This window comes from Anguilla rostrata, chromosome 15 (assembly GCF_018555375.3).
Source record: "Anguilla rostrata isolate EN2019 chromosome 15, ASM1855537v3, whole genome shotgun sequence".
NCBI classification, from domain to species: Eukaryota; Metazoa; Chordata; class Actinopteri; order Anguilliformes; family Anguillidae; genus Anguilla; species Anguilla rostrata.
This window is the reverse complement of record NC_057947.1, coordinates 2338334-2357400: the sequence shown is the minus strand read 5'-3', so window position 1 is coordinate 2357400 and position 19067 is coordinate 2338334. Positions and strand designations below refer to the sequence as shown.

Below are 19067 nucleotides of genomic sequence, written 5' to 3'. Positions count from 1 at the left end.
GAACTACCATTATTTTCCAATAACAGGACAGCCCGTCGTGGTTTATTCCTTACATATAATAGTGGTAAGAATATATAATGATAAACTGTAATGTAGACAGGTTGTGCACTAATGTATATGCATAATGAGAACTGATGAGGATGACGTTAGCACCCACTGGCGCCAAACTTTGTTTTTCTTCATTCGTTTAAGAATTGTAACATAATTATCAACTGCAGCCATTTCCTCTTCTCTTTCTCATCGCAAGGAAAGTGGTAGAATGACAATTGAATAGTGTGGGAAACACGCCTGCCACAGGCCACCGAAGTGGCTTTCCTAGGGGCCCTCCAGCACAGAGACACAGGGAGATGATGTTCCAACAGTCCACATTTATTTGCAAGGGTTTGGCAAGATGTTACTGCCAAGGAGCAGATGTTAAAACACTGTCATGACAGAGGCTCCCCCATGTGAGTGGGGATGGAAGATTTAACCTGTGCGCACTGATTACCTCACTACGCACAGGTGCAGCCACTCCTGCTCCAGGGTCCAATTAGCCTGGCCAATTATCGAATTAATAACCAATTATCTAACTAGCCAGGTCTAATTAGCTTGACCCAGGGCAGGTGTGGCTGCTTAAACCAGCCATCCCCACACCACAAATAGTTTTTTTGGACTCAGATCAAACAACAAGGGACACAGCACTGCGGCACGTTGAAAAGACAACATTTACGTCACGCGGACCAAGGTATGAATTGGCCTTCAGCCAACGCAGCAGAGGCTTGGACCCGGAAACAGTATTATCGTAAGGTCTATTTCACGCCTTAACAGTTGTTTTTTACAGTCTCTGGGCTAAACAAGCGGACTGCACCACTGCACCAGTGATTGAACTGTTCAATTTGAACTTGGCGGCGGTAATGGTGGCGTCGGCAGAAGATAAGGACAATTCTTCACCACCAGAGCATCCAATGGCCATATCTGAAAGTTCATGTTTGAGATTTGTGAATTTCAAAAAGATTCATATTATTTTAAATGTTTGCTTACCGTGCACGCACTACATCGCTGCATTCAAAAACTCGCCGTCCAACCTGAAAAAGCATGTCGAGGTGTGTAAACGTTAGCTAACGGTAGCCTGTTTGCTAATTATGAAGTCTGAGCTTGTAGTGGTTGCAGTTTTTATGCTAGGATTGGTCAGATGAAATTTTATGGAATTTGAGCGGTCATCCAACTGTTTCACATTTCAGACAATGCTATCTATCATGTGTTGCTATCTAATAACAGTTAAAATTCACCTGTAAATGAGCTTCTGTAAATGCATCGTAGAAACAATACAAGTGCGTTGGCATTAAAAAGAAAACGTGCTTTTGAATACTTAAGTATTTTTAAAAGCAAGTAATCCAGTAGCCTACTTTAACTCAAGTAAAAAATTTGACTGAACAACTTTCACTTGTAGTGGAGTAGTATTTGACCGGGGGTATCTATACTGTGACTCAAGTAATGGGGTTGTGTACTTTGTCCACCTCTGTTAAATACATTGTGGCAGGCTCACGGGTGTGGGGTTTCCACGTCACCAATTCGATAACTAAACAATCACACGAAACACAACTGGAGTGAAATGGGGGGGATTTATTTAGGGAAAATTTACACAAGGAGGGGAAGGGGAAATTCAGCAACCAATCCAAAGTCCACAATCCGTTCTCGTTGTCCTATTCCGTAATCCAGGGATATCCAAAAACCAGGTCCTCAGCCAAAACAGTTCGGTACACAGCGGGGTTAGTCAAACAGTCCGGGTCACAACAGGTAATCACACAGATATTTTTCGCTCTCACTTACTCTCCACAACACGCGTTTCCCTCACGGTACTTTGCGCCGTTCGTGCACTCCGCTTCCCCTTTTATCCCTCTGCCCTTAATGGCTTAATTAGGCCCAGGCTTGCCTCGTTGGGGCAGGAAGTCCATATAAGGCTCGGGGGTGGAGCCAGCGGGCGGCAACGTATCTGCCCTCATTTCTAACTTCCTGGGCGTTGTGGCCACGTAAACATGTTTGACCAAATACTTTCCCAAATAGTATTTAAAAAAATACATTCCTTTAAATAAATACTTTCCTGGGAAACCACATACTTTTTCAAATAGTATTTAGGGCCTTTTAAAAATACATTAAAATACAGATACAATTTTAAAATATTTTGAAATAATTCAGTGATAGACAATAGAAATACCCAAGCCAGCAATAATATAGGCTTCACGCTGAACGAGGTATGCCAGAGTTCTTTGTACAGTCTTTGTGAGTGGCCCTGATGCCAGCGAGATATAATACTGAGGGAAACTACTAGGGGCTAGTGGTTGAATTTGGATTATGGGCAAGGGTAGCCTACGCTGGCAATTTTAACCCTCCTGTTATGTTGCGGGTCAAATTGACCCTTTTTAAAGTTTGAAAATCTAGGAAAAATACTTAAAAGTATTTTTTCAGTATGAAACTTCTACTGGCCTTAATTAGTGTAATCAACATTTGAAATGAAAATGGTTCATTTCATGTATTTGCAAACCCCCCCTGCATGTTTATATCACAGAGATACTGTTCGGGTCCATTTGACCCGACAGTGAAAGTGGAGGCTAAAAGGGGTCAGAAGTGTCAAATTTAGACCATTTCTTTCTTTGCAGATGTGAGACATAAGGTATTTCCTACTCCCTCCCACCATATTTCACCCCAATCACACACACACACACACACATGCACACACGCACACACAGACACACACATACATGTTTGTATTGCTATACTTGTGAGGACTTCCCATTGACTTACACTCATTCCGTAACCTCTAACCCTAACCCTAACCCCAACCAATACATGCCTAACCCTAAGTCCTAACCCTAAAACAGCCTCTTGAACTTGTGGGGACCAGCAAAAGGTCCCCACCTTGTGTAATTTTCCTCATCCTTCTATCCTTGTGGGGACATTTGGTTTTCACAAAGATAGTAATACATGCCAATACACACACACACACACACACACACACATTTCACCCCAATCTAACACACACAAATACACACATACATACAAACACTCTTTCTCCTTATTATCCATTATCCCTACCTCACCTGTAAAGTGCGAGAAAGTGCAGATATGCCGAACTGTTGGTGATCAGTATAGGGCCCTTCAATTGTCCAAGTTCGTCTTCACAGACACCACAGCCACAGTCTCATGAGCACTCTCCATAAAAATGCCGAAATCAGCACCAGAGAGGACCAGAAACCAAGCATGATCCTAGATTACAATGCCACCGAAGGGGGGGTGGAACAACTTGGACAAAGTAACGGGGTCCTACAGCACCAAGCGAATGACTGTGCGCTGGCCTTTAGGCATTTTTTATAACATAATTGATGTATCGGCCTACAATGCATTCATCATCTGGACGGAGATTTTTCCTGAGTGGAACGTGTCAAAGCTGTACAAGAGGCGCATCTTCCACGAGAAGCTGGGGAAGGCACTCGTGGTACCGCATATACAACGGAGGCAGCACAAGGACCCCAGCCACTTATGACTCATTTGGCTTGATTTTAAGTGAACGGGTCAATTTGACCCTGAACAGAAGAGGTGTCTCATCTCTAGCAACATCACCCCATGAAAAAAAAATGTTTAAAAATGTAAAACAAATTTAAAATTAAATGTTATATAAAACTAGTGTATTTTATATCTAGGTTTTTCCAATATACAGAAAAAAGAGTTTGAACATGTATTTTTTATGAAAAACAAGTGAATTATCATAATGAAACCATGATCTGTGAGAGGTGAATAACACCATTGCACTGTTTTCCTTTCATAAAGGGAATTAATGATGAGTAGAACCATGCATTAAGACAGCATGGTTCTACTCATCAAGGTCTAGATTGAAGAGTGTGATAAATAAATCAGTTGAATCAAGTGTTGTAGGGTTGGGCTAAAACAGAAACCTACACCGAGACTGGCACTTTTCTGATAAGATTGGACATCCCTGATGTCCCATATATTCAAAACAGAGATGCCCACGTAAGTCCTGAATGATACTGTATCAGCCTGCTGTTGTTTTTCTATTTTGGCAGCAATGTTATATCAGATTAGCTGTGTTTCTTAGTAAAAGGCCATGAAGGTGAATGGAAATTTCTGAAATCTGTGTGTCTTTATTGGCAGACGTGATCTCAGGAACTGGTACCAACCGGTCACTGACAAACTGGCTTTTAATCTCATATCTGAAGATCTGTGTCTGTGTTGTCGATGTTGCTGTTTCATTGAGAGTCACTGTCATCCCCACGCCCCAGAAACCACTGTCACATATTTTTATTTACATCTCTAGTAATGTCAAGACATATCTCTGTAAACATTAGTTTATTTTAATAGGAGTGCTTTTTAGTGATTTGGTGCCCTGTCTCATGCAAGTTGGTTTGCTGACTTTTAAAAAATTATTTTAGCGTTACTTGACTTTGACTTTCTAGTTTTCCTGTGCAAAATGGCCAAATAGACATAAACCTCAAATCTCAATTCTCTGAAGTACTGCTTTGTACATGAAACAGCCATTCTTCCCACCGATGAAAATACGTTGATCATGATATACAGCTCACACTTTTTTGGTGAATTCCGGAGGCGTTGGTAAATCTGCAGCCGTTCTTCATATGACCGTGTAAATTACAGATAATTTTCCCTTTTGTGTTTACAATGGCATGTCATGTACACAAACCGCAGTTGGAGCCGACTGATCCATCACCTGTTCTTTCTTCTCCTTTGCTGTCGCCCTTTCATAAAGTAATGGCCATGTGTCGCAGGTCAATGCAGAGGGTTTTCACACAAATGTTTAACACAAGCGAAAATAAGATTAATGATATGCTTGTAATTTTAGATACACTTTTTCACATGAGACAAAAACTCTTACTCCAGGAGAAATCAAACAGAAACATGGCATGAATTTGTTTTGGCGTTGGTTATTTTGTGATTAATATTGGCAATATTATTGTACTTCGTATTACTAGAGATGTAAATAAAAGATATACCATTACAGTTTTCAGTATTTTAAAAGTAATTTTATACTGTACGATACACCATGTTCCTGTAATCCATTTGTAATTGTACTTGATTTGAATCTTGTTGGGTTCCTAGTATTTTTCTGTTTCAGCTTTGCTTTTATTTGTTGTAACTGTCCAGTCATGCCCAGTTATTTCCCCTAACAAATGTTTTGCCAGATACAATCATCCCCCTAGTGTTGCCTGTGCACTAGGAGGATACAGGATACAGTGCTAAAAAAAAATATTACGGGGGCATGGTGGGGAAAGGGAGAGGGACGGTTGGGGAGGTTAGGACTCCTTGTCTTACTCTCATCAGTTCACTACCTGCCTCTGTGAAATAATGTGGTTCTTGTCAGAATATTCTAAGTTATCCTTTATGGCAGACCAGGTTTCTGTAAATCATGTGTAATTCTACTTGTGTTGAATCCTGTCATGCAAGTTGGATTCCCAATTCTCTTCTGTTTCAGTTTTGCTTTCGCTATTTTTGCCTTTTAAACAACCCATGCACTGCCTCTAACAGACAGTAGCCTAAATGCTCGTACATGTCTTTTCATGGAGGGGATGGAAAGCTCAGACTTTTTGATAAGCTACTTGCCAGTTTATTTGTACCCATGCAATCTTTTTAAAGTTAGTGGCCTTTTACTGTATTTCCTCTTTTTTTCTGTTGCCAGAGCACTCAACAGCCATATGTACAGGTCCGTCTTTTACATTTTGTAGAAGGTTAGACACTGATGAAATAGAATTCAGCCGTGCATATTCACTACCAAGTAACAATGGAAATCGGTACAATTGGACCGGGGCCATCAGCAGTTACTTGATGCGTTCTCATCAAAATGCTGTCCTCTAATTAGACAAAATGTTCAGCTTTCAGAGGTGATAGGTTCCCACATATCCAGTGCCTTTCAAGTCTTTCAACAGCTTGGTGCAATTGCACATGTTGCATCACTGGCCTATGTTGTGAAAGTATTTTCAAATAGTTCCATTAAATCAAACACTTTTGTATTTGAAAATTCAATATTTTAAATGTTTTTTAATACATATTTGAAATTAATTGCAAATACATGAGGTGTTCCTTAAAAGTATTTTCAAATGCATTTTGTTATTTAAATACTCAGTATTTGTAAATCCTGTGTTTCAAATAATTTCTAAAAAGTAATTAAAATACTTTAAATATGTATTTGACCCAGGTCCGAGTAATAGACTCCATGCCTTAGTTTTCTCGAAGGGGAAAAGGACCTATTGAGTGACAGCAAGGAGTTGTGTTGCAAGACCATGCTTATCCACCAACAGAGGGCGCTGTGATCAAACTGATAAAAGTAGCAAGTTGCATGCAGTTTTCAGGGCAGCAATAGACAGTCTTTAGTTGGCTATCACCGTGCTTCATTTCCCCATAAAGCTGAACAGATGAACTTACTTATATTTTCTTTCTCTTTTTTTAAAGGAGTATATCTGTGTTCAGATTTGGACCTCTCACATGAGACAACAGCCACTGACTGATTTTCACTCAATGTAAGCACTGACTGTTACTATCATGTTCATTGTATCTCAGCAGATATAGAAGGAAGAACACTGAAACTGTACTGCATATAGTTTGTACTGAATGCTTAGTATATGAAAGAGGGGTGGACCGCAATCGCCCCTCCTTAATATTTAAATTATTCCATATTGTTTTCAAACCACCACTTTGTATATGAACTTTCTCTGAGACCAGCATCAGAATACTGCCTGAGGAAATGGTGGATGTGGCCTGAGTGGTGTTTGTTCTGTGCAGTAACATGTGGAAGACCAAGCCAGTTTACTACTGTTTTATTTGCTTTTGTTTGTTTTGTGTTGTCTCAATTAATCCATTAGTTGAAAGAGAACCATTTATTATTTAAATATAGTCAAAAATATACTCATCAATATACTAAAATACCTCATAACTTTTTGTTTGATAGATTCTTTGCTTCAAGAAAGAAAAGTAAAAGATTAAAGTCTGCGTGAATCGAGCCAAAGAATATTCATACACCTGCACACCTGAGAAGAGAGGTAAAACTATTCAGGTAATTCCTTTCCGCATGTTTATTTCCCAATAAGGGATTTTCAAAATTCCATGTTGTTTCTGTCAGAGGCATGAACAGTATGGCAGCCAGTCTCTTTGTTGCAGGTTTGAATGCCTGCTCTTGTTACAGGTGGACCTGCACCGGATAGACAGACTTCTTCCCAGTCTTCTGGAGGAGTGACATCACAAGGTCACATGACCTGGAAGAGAAACCCCGAGAGACCTCTAGGATCCCTCTCTGGTTAGAGCTGAAACCCTGCTGATTGTCATCGGATGCTCGCGTCGCGTGCGGCAGAAATCATGCCCCGCATGAATAAAAAATCTTCGGCTCAGCTTAGAAAACAACAATCAAAACATCCCACTTCCCCCCTAATAGGTTTTCCTCCTGATGGAAACCAGTAAAGCGTATGGGAAGTGGCATTAGCACATTAGGCCTGTTTCTTTACCCCTCTTCTGGCTGTGAGCCCCATTTGACTCTGAAGAAGCCCGAAGTGAACTAGGTGCATAGATGCCAGGGGGGACGTGATTGGCTGAAAGCGAGGGTTGCTGCCGTGGCGACGGTGTTGTTCTCACGGCTTTTGCTCTCACCCTAGAATGGGCCGGTGATCAGCCTGGAGAGAAGTGTAAAGGCTGATGAACTGATCCGCGCGGATACGCAGCTGAGCTCGCGTTCCCTCTCTCCCCGCCGGGCCCTCCATTTATGCCCTGAGCTCCCGCAGCTGGGTGGAGCTCTGGTGAGTACACTCTCCTCTCCTCCCCTCCCCTCTCCTCTCCTCTTCTATCCTCTCCTCCCTCCCTCTCCTCCCTCTCCTCCCTTCTCTCTCCTCCTCCTCCCTCCTCCCCTTCCCTCCCATCCTCCCCTCTCCTCTCCCTCCCCTCCTCTCCTCCCCTCCCCTCTCCTCCTCCTCCCTCTCCTCCCCTCTCCTCCCTCCTCTCCTCCTCCTCCTCCCCTATCCTCCCCTCTCCTCTCCTCCCTCTCTCCCTCTCCTCCCCTATCCTCCCCTCTCCCTCTCCTCTCCTCTCTCCTCTCCTCTCCCCTCACTCCTCCTCTGTCCTCTCCTCTCCTCCTTCCTCTCCTCTCCTCCTCTCTCCCTCCTCTCCCTCTTCGCTCGCCTGGGCTCAGTGATCGCTCTCCTCTCCTCTCTCTCCTCCTCTCCTCCCCTCTTCTCTCCTCTCCTCCCCTCTTCTCTCATCCCCTCCTCTCTCCTCTCCTCCTCCCTCCTCTCCTTCCTCCTCTCCTCTCCTCCTCTCCTCCCTTCCTCTCCTCCCTTCCTCCCTCCCCCTCCCTCTCTCCTCCCTCCCTCTCTCTCCTTCTCCCTCTCCTCCCTCTCTGCTCCCCTCTCCTCTCCTCTCCTCCCGCACGGCGAGCTGGGCGGGGCTCAGGTGAGTACGCTCTCCTCTCCTCTCCTCCCCTCTCTCCTCCCCTCCTCTCCTCCCCTCCCCTCCTCTCCTCCTGTATGCCGAGCTGGGCAGGGCTCATTCTGCCTGTTTACTGCATATCCTGATGGTTAAGAAACGTATGAAGGAGAACTTGGACATGGGGTTCTGCTTTAACAGTTACCGTTATTCCTTCTGTAAAGTGAAAATTTGCTCTCAGCCTACAAATCTTCTTAGATGGACATGATTCGATTTTGGGTGCTAAGAGCCTGACAATGACAGTTTACCCAGAATCCCCTCCTTCTGCGCGTGTGTGGCGCTGACGAAGAGCTGCGTATAGCACCGCAGATGGTCTCCTAGGTCTGATGTCACCGCCATGACGTTTCTGAACTCTGGCCTGCTGTAGCAGCCTTGATGTAAAACCTGAAGCTAGACCATGGTAACAGCAGCAACATGCTTTCATAGATTTTAAGGGCGAGAATTTCCCTAGTGCTGCTGGATGTTTTGAATGTATGTTTTTTTTAAACTTATCTGAGCCTCTGGGGTTGAGGGGTGTGTTCAGCTGCAGGACTCACCCCAAGAGTGCTGGAGGCCGCATCCCTCCCCAGGGGAACTTTTGTCCTTTGTCATCAGAAGCAGTTTTTCCACGTTGGCAGCTTTGGCTCAAAGGCAGCCAGTGCAGGAGCTGCAGAGTTCGGGATTAAAAATAGCTCTCTGAGCCCAGAGTGCTTGAGCCGGACTTTAGGCCGTAAAGAATGGAGAGTTTCCGTAGTGACAGGAATGCCTCCGTGCCTGCAGCCCCCCCGTCCCCAGAAAACTGAGTCTGAGACTCGCAGCAGTGTATATATATAAATGTGCATATATATATATATATATATATATATATATATATATATATATATATATATATATACATACACACACACACACACACCAGCCACTTTATTAGGTACACCTTGCTAGTACCGAGTTGGACCCCCTTTTGCCTTCAGAACTGCTTTAATTCTTTGTGGCATTGATTCAACAAGGTGCTGGAAACATTCCTCAGAGATTTTGGTCCATAGTGACATGATAGCATCACGCAGTTGCTGCAGATTTGTCAGCTGCAAATCCATGATGGGAATCTCCCGTTCCACCACAAACCAAAGGTGCTGTATTGGATTGAGATCTGGTGACTGTGGAGGCCATTTGAGTACAGTGAACTCATTGTCATGTTCAAGAAACCAGTTTGAGATGATTTGAGCTTTGTGACATGGCGCGTTATCTTGCTGGAAGTAGCCATTAGAAGATGGGTACACTGTGGTCATAAAGGGATGGACATGGTCAGCAACAATACTCAGGTAGGCTGTGGCATTTAAACGATGCTCAGTTGGTACTAAGGGGCCCAAAGTGTGCCAAAAAAATATCCCCCACACCACCACCACCAGCCTGAACCATTGATACAAGGCAGGATGGATCCATGCTTTCATGTTGTTTACGCCAAATTCTGACCCTACCATCTGAATGTCGCAGCAGAAATTGAGATACACTAAATCAGGGACCAGGCAATTTTTGCCTCAGTTTCAATTTTTGAGCGACAGGAGTGGCCTCGGTTTCCTGCTGTAGCTGACAGGAGTGGCACCCGGTTATTTGAGTTACTGTTACCTTTCTATCAGCTCTAACCAGTCTGGCCATTCTCCTCTGACCTCTGCCATCAACAAGGCATGTTCGCCCAGAGAACTGCCGCTCACTGGATATTTTCTTTTTTTCGGACCATTCTCTGTAAACCCTAGAGATGGTTGTGCGTGAAAATCCCAGTAGATCAGCAGTTTCTGAAATACTCAAACCAGCCCATCTGGCACCAACAACCATGCCATGTCCAAAGTCACTTAAATCACCTTTCTTCCCCATTCTGATGCTTGGTTTGAACTTCAGTAGATCGACTTGACCATGTCTACATGCCTAAATGCATTGAGTTGCTGCCACGTGACTGGCTGATTAGATACTTGTGTTAACGAGCAGTTGAACAGGGGTACCTAATAAAGTGGCCGGTGAGTATGTGTATGTATATATATATATATATATATATAGCATCATTATATTTGGGACAAGGTTAATCATTCGTAATCAAACAATTCACGTGGCGCAGATTCCCAGCTTTTATTAAAGGGTATTTTTGTACATTTTGGTTTCACCATGTAGAAATAACAGCACTATTTATATATAGTCCCCACATACCGGGGTGTCATTGTATTTATAGATGGCTTCACTAGTGTTTCTGAGTAGTCAAATGTGTTCAATTTCTTCTATCTAGTTTTGATTCAAGCCTTTTGATTGCCTTTGGAGTCTATTATTAATGTTTGTCAAGTCAACCAGAGGTGTGCCAGTGAAAGTAAAGGAAGCCATTGTGAGGCTGAGAAATAGGAAAATAACAGTCAGATATATATGCCAAGCCTTTGGCTTACCAAAGTCACCTGTCTGGAACATCAAGAAGAAAGAGAGCACTGGTGAGCTCAGTAATTGAAAAGGGCTTGGTAGGCCAAGGAAGACCTTTACAGTTGATGACTGAATAATTATCTCCGTAATGAAGAAACTCAAAACTTGCCCAGAGAGACATCTCAGAGTCAGGCGTGATGGCAGTGACACTGTCCACAAAGACAACAACATTACTACAGGGGCTACACTGCAAGATGAAAACCACTAGTTAGCCAAAAAAACAGGATGGCAGTTTGCTGAGAACTACTTGAAAGAGCTTGCAGAGACCTGAAAAAAGGTCTTGTGTAAAGATGAGACCAAGATGCACTTGTATTAGAGTGATGGCAAGAGCAAAGTGTGGAGGCCAGAAGGAACTGCCCAAGATCAAAGGCACCCCCCCCCCATTAGTGAAACATGGTGGTGGGGGTGTTATGGTTTGGGCATGTATGGCTGCCACAGGTACTGGCTCAGTAGTCTTCATTGATGATGTCAGTACTGATCGCATCAATGTATCCAATGTATCTGCTCAAGTCCAACTCAATGGCTCCAAATTCATCGTATTCACTTTAGAGGTCTTCCCAGGCCTCTTTGTGAATTTTGAGCTCACCAGTTCTCTTCTCCTCTTAATGACGCTCCTAACAGTTGGCTTTGTTAGCCTAAGGTTAGGCCAATGTCTCCAACTCTTTTTTTTTAACTTGTTCCTCAGCCTCATAATGCCTTCCTCGGCTTTCATTAGCACAACTCTGGCCCTCACGTTGACAAATACAAATAACAGACTCAAAAAATTGCAATAATTGGAAGTTGAAATAATGTGTATGTTTGCCCATATATTGTGAAGTGGTCTCTTCTGATCTTGATAGCGCACACAGCGGTTTCTTGTGTCGTGCATTCCACGTCTGTATGGCAGGCCCCTTCTGGCTCATTTGGAGTTGATTTGTGTTCGTTTTTTTCTGCTCAGTGTCCACATAAACACTGCATTGGACTTCTCTGCAGGTCTTTCTGTGGTTTTGGTGAATGTAACTGCAGCTCGTCGGGCGGAGTTTTCATGTTCGTGTTTTCCACAATGGTGTTAGTTCCGTGTAGTAAACGATGCCACCGCCTGTGGTGATGTGAAAGCACGGCGCGTGCCGGGAGATTTATCACATCTGCAGGAGTGCAGGAGTTAGCATGCACGAGGGACCACTTCGTCACTTCGGCTGCAGCGAAACTCTGATTTCCGCTGTTTCGGCACTTTGGGTTGAGTGATGCAGTTGTCAGGGAAACGTACCGAATCCAAGCCCATCAAGAGTGAAGATGGCTCCTGGAGATCATTCTCTCCTTCCGAGACTGGCACTACCTCAGATAGGTCTGAAGTGCAGTGCTTGTGAAGTGAGCAATCTCAGATGAAGCTAAAGTGCTTTAAACACTCTTAGAAATTAAAGTTCAGTAAGATTTTTGTTCTTTAAGGAACAGATTTCCCAAATGTACCCTACAAGTACAATGATGTTGTGTTTTGGTAATAATAAGTACCTTTAACAAGAAAAAAAAAGGTACAAATTGATTATGCATTGCTGGCATAGGTGGTTTGAGAGAAAACCCTAAAAAATGATTGGTCTAAGCATAGACAACACACATGCGCACATGCACACGCGCGCGCACACACACACACACACACAAGTATGTACATTTAAAAATTCAGAGATGAAATTATTTAATTATTAGTTTTTTTATGTGAGTAACATTTCAATGTTTTTTTCCCATTGTTAAGTTACAACATACAATATATTTAAATCTAATGTGATTATGACCTCATTAGTTACTTGCTAATCATGGCTAATAATTAACATGTAAGGAGGTGAAATGAATAAATATCATTTGGCATCAAACTGACCTGCCTTGTTTCAGCTGAATAACCTCTAAGGACCTTATTTTCACCTTAAATTCAATTTATATTAGCATTTACTGCATCTTACCAACAAAGCATGAATGGAATTCCAGTCATTACAATTTGAATTAAACCTGAAAACCTTGACTTTTAAATTCACATAATTCCATTAAAATATACATCATACTTTTAAATGATCAGTGATCAAAGTGATATTTGTTTTTATCAAAGTTTTATTTGTTTTTGTTTTTCAGTGTAAAGGCTTTCAAAGTCTCACATTAAGTTGAAACTAAAGGGAAACGTCACACAGTAGATGACTTGCATGCTTTCACTAACAGACTTGCAAAGCTGACTCCATTAGGCTGCAGTAATGATCCTTAATTTTTTATGTTGTGTTTTTGTTTATTTTTATATTTTTGAACAGTGCTGCTAGGCAAAGCATGGCTGTGTGTTGTTTGAATTAAGTGAGTTAGGCTTGCAGTAAGAAGCAGGACACACAGAAAAGGGGGCGGGGTCTGGCTGGCCATGCTATGCTCTACAGTACAAAGCTAAGGATCCAGTTTGAGACTGATTCAGTCTGACTGTCCCTTAGGAAGGACACTGAACACTGCTTCTGTCTTCATGAAGCACACATACACACATGCATGCACTCACTCTCTGTTTCTGTATCTTTCGCTGTCTCTCTCCCCTTCTCTCTGTCTTTTACTCTCTCTCCCTTTTCTTCTCTCCCCTTCTGTCTCTTTCTCTCTGGTTATAAATTAATAGTTTTATTTGTGCTGTTTATTTCTTAATTATTTCTTAATTTTTGTTTTATGTTAACATCACATTTATTGCATATTACATTTAGTATGCCGAAAAGAGAAACTGCTGCATTAATTGTCAAACCGTGTTTATAAATGGATGTTAGTATAATTTGTGTGCTAGCTTCTTGAACCCTAGAACCCTCTTGAGCTCTATCATGTTCACGTGTTACATTAGACATAAACTGTAGGAAAATTAGAGTGTAGATATAGACTATAGGTAAGGTAAATAAGGTATTAAATAAGGAATCTACACTATCACCATTTTTTTACCAACCCTCCTCCCTGGTTTTATTGATGCCAGCATTGTTACTTTTTGCCATTATGAGTGTTTTAGGTTCTTTTTTTCCGTCCACATCAGTATTTTTCCCTCAGGTGAGAAACGTGCGCTTACAAGCCTGCTTGCGCTATAGCCATTTTAGAACCATACTGTTTTCAACAGCTAACAAGCCGTGTTACTTAGAAGCTGAGCCATCAGATGCAATACAAGCGCTAACAGTACACAAAGAAGATGGAGAATTACCGTCAGAGCACAGCAGACGAGCATCTCCAGAGGGAGGAGAGTGATGGGAGGATTAGCCAGAGAGCAGGAGCACTAACATCCACAGAGGGAGGAGAGGATGGGAGAGATTAGCCAGAGAGCAGGAGCACCTAACATCCACAGAGGGAGGAGAGGTTTGGGAGAGATTAAGGTCCAGAGAGCAGGAGCACTAACATCCACAGAGGGAGGAGAGGATGGGAGAGATTAGCCAGAGAGCAGGAGCACTACCAGGCAGACGACATCACCACAGAGGGAGGAGGATGGAGAGATAGCCGAGAGAGGAGCATATACAGAGGGAGATGGAGGACCAGAGAGCAGGAGCACTAACATCCACAGAGGGAGGAGAGGATGGGAGAGATTAGCCAGAGAGCAGGAGCACTAACATCCACAGAGGGAGGAGAGGATGGGAGAGATTAGCCAGAGAGCAGGAGCACTAACATCCACAGAGGGAGGAGAGGATGGGAGAGATTAGCCAGAGAGCAGGAGCACTAACATCCACAGAGGGAGGAGAGGATGGAGAGATTAGCCAGAGAGCAGGAGCACTAACATCCACAGAGGGAGGAGAGGAGGAGAGATTAGCAGAGAGCAGGAGCACTAACATCCACAGAGGGAGGAGAGGATGGGAGAGATTAGCCAGAGAGCAGGAGCACTAACATCCACAGAGGGAGGAGAGGATGGGAGAGATTAGCCAGAGAGCAGGAGCACTAACATCCACGAGGGAGGAGAGGATGGGAGAGATTAGCCAGAGAGCAGGAGCACTAACATCCACAGAGGGAGGAGAGGATGGGAGAGATTAGCCAGAGAGCAGGAGCACTAACATCCACAGAGGGAGGAGAGGATGGGAGAGATTAGCCAGAGAGCAGGAGCACTAACATCCACAGAGGGAGGAGAGGACGAGAGAGATTAGCCAGAGAGCAGGTGAGCCAAGAGCAGGTCACCCTTGAGAGAACCCCCAGATCCTGGACCCTTTGCCTTCCCTGTTTCTGTGGGCCTTCAGCCAGCTGTCAATTATTTACAAACAGGCACAGGAGTGGTAGCTAAATCTTAGCTAATACTCCTCCCTTAGTACTCTCTGTTAGCTGCAGAGGTCACTTCAGCTGATGTCAGGCATAGAGTTCATTATGCTACTTTACAGTAACATTCACTCCAAACAGGAAACAGCCAGTTTTGTTTTGTGGTTGTACCCAGTAGAATCCTGGTTTGTAGGTTACCCAGCCTTGTCCAGAGGGAATCCTGGTTTGAAAGTCCCCCAAACTTGCTCAGAGGGAATCCTGGTTTGGAGGTCCCCCAGTCTTGCTCAGAGGGAATCCTGGTTTGTAGGTCCCCCAGCTTTTCTCAGAGGGAATCCTGGTTTGAAGGTCCCCCAGCCTTGCTCAGAGAGAATATCTGTCACTCACAGCCAGTGGTGGAGCAGCTGATTCAGAGATATGACTTCAGGATAGGGGAGGGGTTGGAGTGGGGATGGTGGCATGTACTTACAGAATATGACATTTCTTTTTAGTGGTTTGCACGTACATTCTATATGCATTTTCCCACCATTCATTTTCCTGTGACTGAAAATAGTTCTGCATATGCCACCTCTAATAATAATATACCATTGATATTGGTGTCAAGCTGGCTAGGACAGAGATGGCCCTATCTAATAAGCAACATAAGTGATTTCCAGGGGTCCAATAATTATTCTAGAATATATGTTATTTACTGTATAATGTAGGGTTGGGGGGCCCCAAATAAAATCCTGCTTTGCGGCCCCTCAAAGACTAGGGCCAGGCTTTTAAAGCAGTTTGTGTGCCATGAAATTGATGTTTTTGTTTAACTACCAGGTTATATGATGATGATTATGACTAGCAGTGAGTCAAAATACAATTAGCAACAATCACTGTCTTGCTAAAGACACACATTTAGTGATTTACAGGTTCTCAAGCCTGACCTGAGCCCAAGAAAATCTCAATGTGTCTCCTTTCACACTGCGAAGTAAATAAATATACTTATAGCAACTAGCTCCTGATGCAAATAAATCCATAACTGCCTATATAGAATATACACAAAAATCTTAACCCCGCTCAGATTTAAAACAAAAACAGTTAGAAACAGATAAAAACACAGCTGATATTAAGTACATCATTCAGTCCATTCAGAACTGGTTTTTCATAGGGACTTTTGAGTTCATTTTTTGGAAACGAGTGTAATTCACACCATTCATCACTTCAGAAACTTATTTTGGGTTTCTGTACATTTCTGGGTCACACAAATGGGGGTTTAAAATCTTTCTTTGAATTGTTCTGCCAATATGGTCTCATTTGCCTCAGCAGTTAGTGGAAAATAGATGGGCATTCAGACTAGCCATAAATTTGTCTTTTTGTTCTTATCCTTGGCTGCAGTTGAGGGTAGAACAGGGGATTTGAATGGTTTTAACCTTTCAGTGTGGTTTAGGGAGGAGGACATGGAATGAAAGAATGTTATGAATAAATGCTGCTGGATAGTTCATCCAGTTGAGGCACTGTTCTAGTACATGGGTGGGCTCTTGGTCTGATATCTGTTAAGGCTTTGTTCTAGTGCATGGATGGCCCCCACAGTCTGGTATCTGTTAAGGCACTGTTCTGGTACATGGGTGGGCTCTGTAGCTGGTACCAAATATATACCATGACAGTGCTGAATGTGGCAAGCAGCCCCACAGGGTGAAGGGGGGGTTCTTCAGAAGATGTAGAAAATCAGTGAACACTGGGCTGTGGCTTGGGATTTCAGCCCTCTGCTTTCCCCAGAGATCGGCTCGCTTGTCCGACACTGAGAACGCTGCTCACTCGCACGCTGCTCACTCGCACACTGCTCGTGGAAACACTGCTCGTGGGCACACTGCTCACTCGCACGCTGCTCACTCACACACTGCTCATGGCCACACTGCTCACTCGCACACTGCGACTGCCATGACACTGCTCTGGGCACACTGCTCACTCACAGCACTACTGCTATCCACTGCTCACACACTGCTCACTGCCTGCCACACCTGCTCACTCGCCACTGTCACCGCACACTGCTGGCACACTGCCACTCACACATGCTCATGGGCACACTGCTCACTCACCATGCTCATGGCCACACTGCTCACTCGCACACTGCTCGCGGGCACACTGCTCACTCACACACTGCTCATGGGCACACTGCTCACTCACACACTGCTCATGGCCACACTGCTCACTCGCGGGCACACTGCTCACTCGCACACTGCTCACGGGCACACTGCTCACTCACACACTGCCACTGCCATGCTCACTCACACTGCTCATCGCACACTGCTTCGGCACCTGCTCGTGGCACATCTCATGATTTGCTCCTGGCACACTGCATGGGCACACTGCTGTGGGCACTCCGGCATGCCATCGCACTGCAGGCACACTGTGCCTTCTTTTTCCTAGAGTGCACTGTGTGCGCTCGAGCAGGCAGGCTTTGGCCTTTACAAACACAGGGCAGCGCCACTGATGCCCCCCCCCTCCTGAAATGCTCATCGGCAGCCAGGATGCCAGCGCCTCATTTCTTCAGACGCAACACGAGCGGAAATTAGAGTTCAGACTGCACAGCAGCTGTGTGTGTGTGTGTGTGTGTGTGTGTGTGTGTGTGTGTGTGTGTGTGTGTGTGTGTGTGTGCATATGTGTTGTGATGTGTGTGTTGTGCGTGTGTGTGTGTGTGTTGTGAAGTATGTGTGTTTGGTGTGTGTGTGTGCTTGTGTGTGAATAGTGTGCTTGATGTATGAGTGAGTGTGTGTGTGTACGCATGTGTGTGTATGCGTGTGTCTGCATCTGTCTGTGTTCTCTTTCACTCTCTCTCTCTCTCTCTCACTATATCCTATATAATATAGATTTATTTACACACTGTATTTTCTGAGGATAAAATATATATTCGCTCCAGTTCACCATAGTGTTTTACTTGGTTATTCATTTCTGAATCTTAAAAACAAAAAAAATTCTCTCCTGCTTGAAGGGAAATCTGTGCTTTGAGATTGAGATTGAACTGATAGATGCTTCAGGGTGTGGGACACAATGAAAGAAGGTCATAAGATATCACAACACACAGCATTACCGCATAGCCAAAGGAGGGCGGAAAAAACGAATAAGCAAAGCAGACGTACAACCAGCTGGCCCTGACCGATATCTAAAGAGAAATGGGACAGATATAGTTGTGAAGTGTAAGCGCTGCTTACTGGGGGTCGAAAAGCTTTCCGTATGGCCAGTCCCTTGCATGCGGTCAGATGAACATGCTTTTAAAGCACACCTGCTCTCACAGTTTGCCTGTGTATTGCTCAGGTGGATCATTTGCCTAAATGCATTTTAGATTTAAGCATCTATGTATGGAATTCATGCAGAAGATTTAGTAGGTTTAGTTATTTCCATGAATGTTGCATGAGTCATTTTTATGCTTTGAAAACTCCTTTTCCTTCCTTCCTTCCATTTCTGCCTTCTCTCCCTCCCTCCATTCTTCCCACCTTTGCTCCCTCCCTCCCGTCTTCCCTCCTTTCTGAAAGAGTGCAGGGGGATCACCGGATTAGGTGATCTTTCAGAAAGCTCAGACCCCAGCAAAAGGAGTCATAATGTTAGCGATGAGTAGTACATGGTTACCCATTCTTTGGCTTTATCTGTGTGGAATATGTACAGTTTTGCCCTGTGATATGTCCAAACTGATTTAATATTTGGAGAAACACAATAACATACAGCTAATATATACACAGATGGGTGACAAATTAAAGGAAAAACCTGAACAAATGAGTGGAGAAACATAAATGTGGATACTTCCATATGGGTGTACTGCATGATACAATTAAGCAGTTACCATCCCATCATGCTCTGTGGCATGTATAAAAATGCTGAGCAGACCCAGTTGACCTTGATTTGGGATCAAGATGGCAAGAGCAAAAGATCTAAGTGATTTTTAAAGAGGGTCCACTATTGGGCCATTGAATACAGGAGCTTCAATCACAAGGACTGGC

At 43.7% G+C, this 19067-nt stretch overlaps 1 protein-coding gene across 13 annotated transcripts in view; it reads left to right on the top strand.

The window, feature by feature from the left end:
• pcbp3 (poly(rC) binding protein 3) overlaps positions 1-19067 on the top strand; it is an 82271-nt gene that overhangs the window by 23505 nt on the left and 39699 nt on the right. For all 13 annotated transcript variants that reach the window (XR_010325796.1, XR_010325795.1, XM_064310759.1 and 10 more), the window contains exons 2-5: positions 6454-6521; positions 6950-7054; positions 7184-7294; positions 7647-7787. The gene's annotated coding sequence lies outside the window, so the exon portion shown is untranslated. The remainder of the gene's footprint in view (positions 1-6453; positions 6522-6949; positions 7055-7183; positions 7295-7646; positions 7788-19067) is intronic.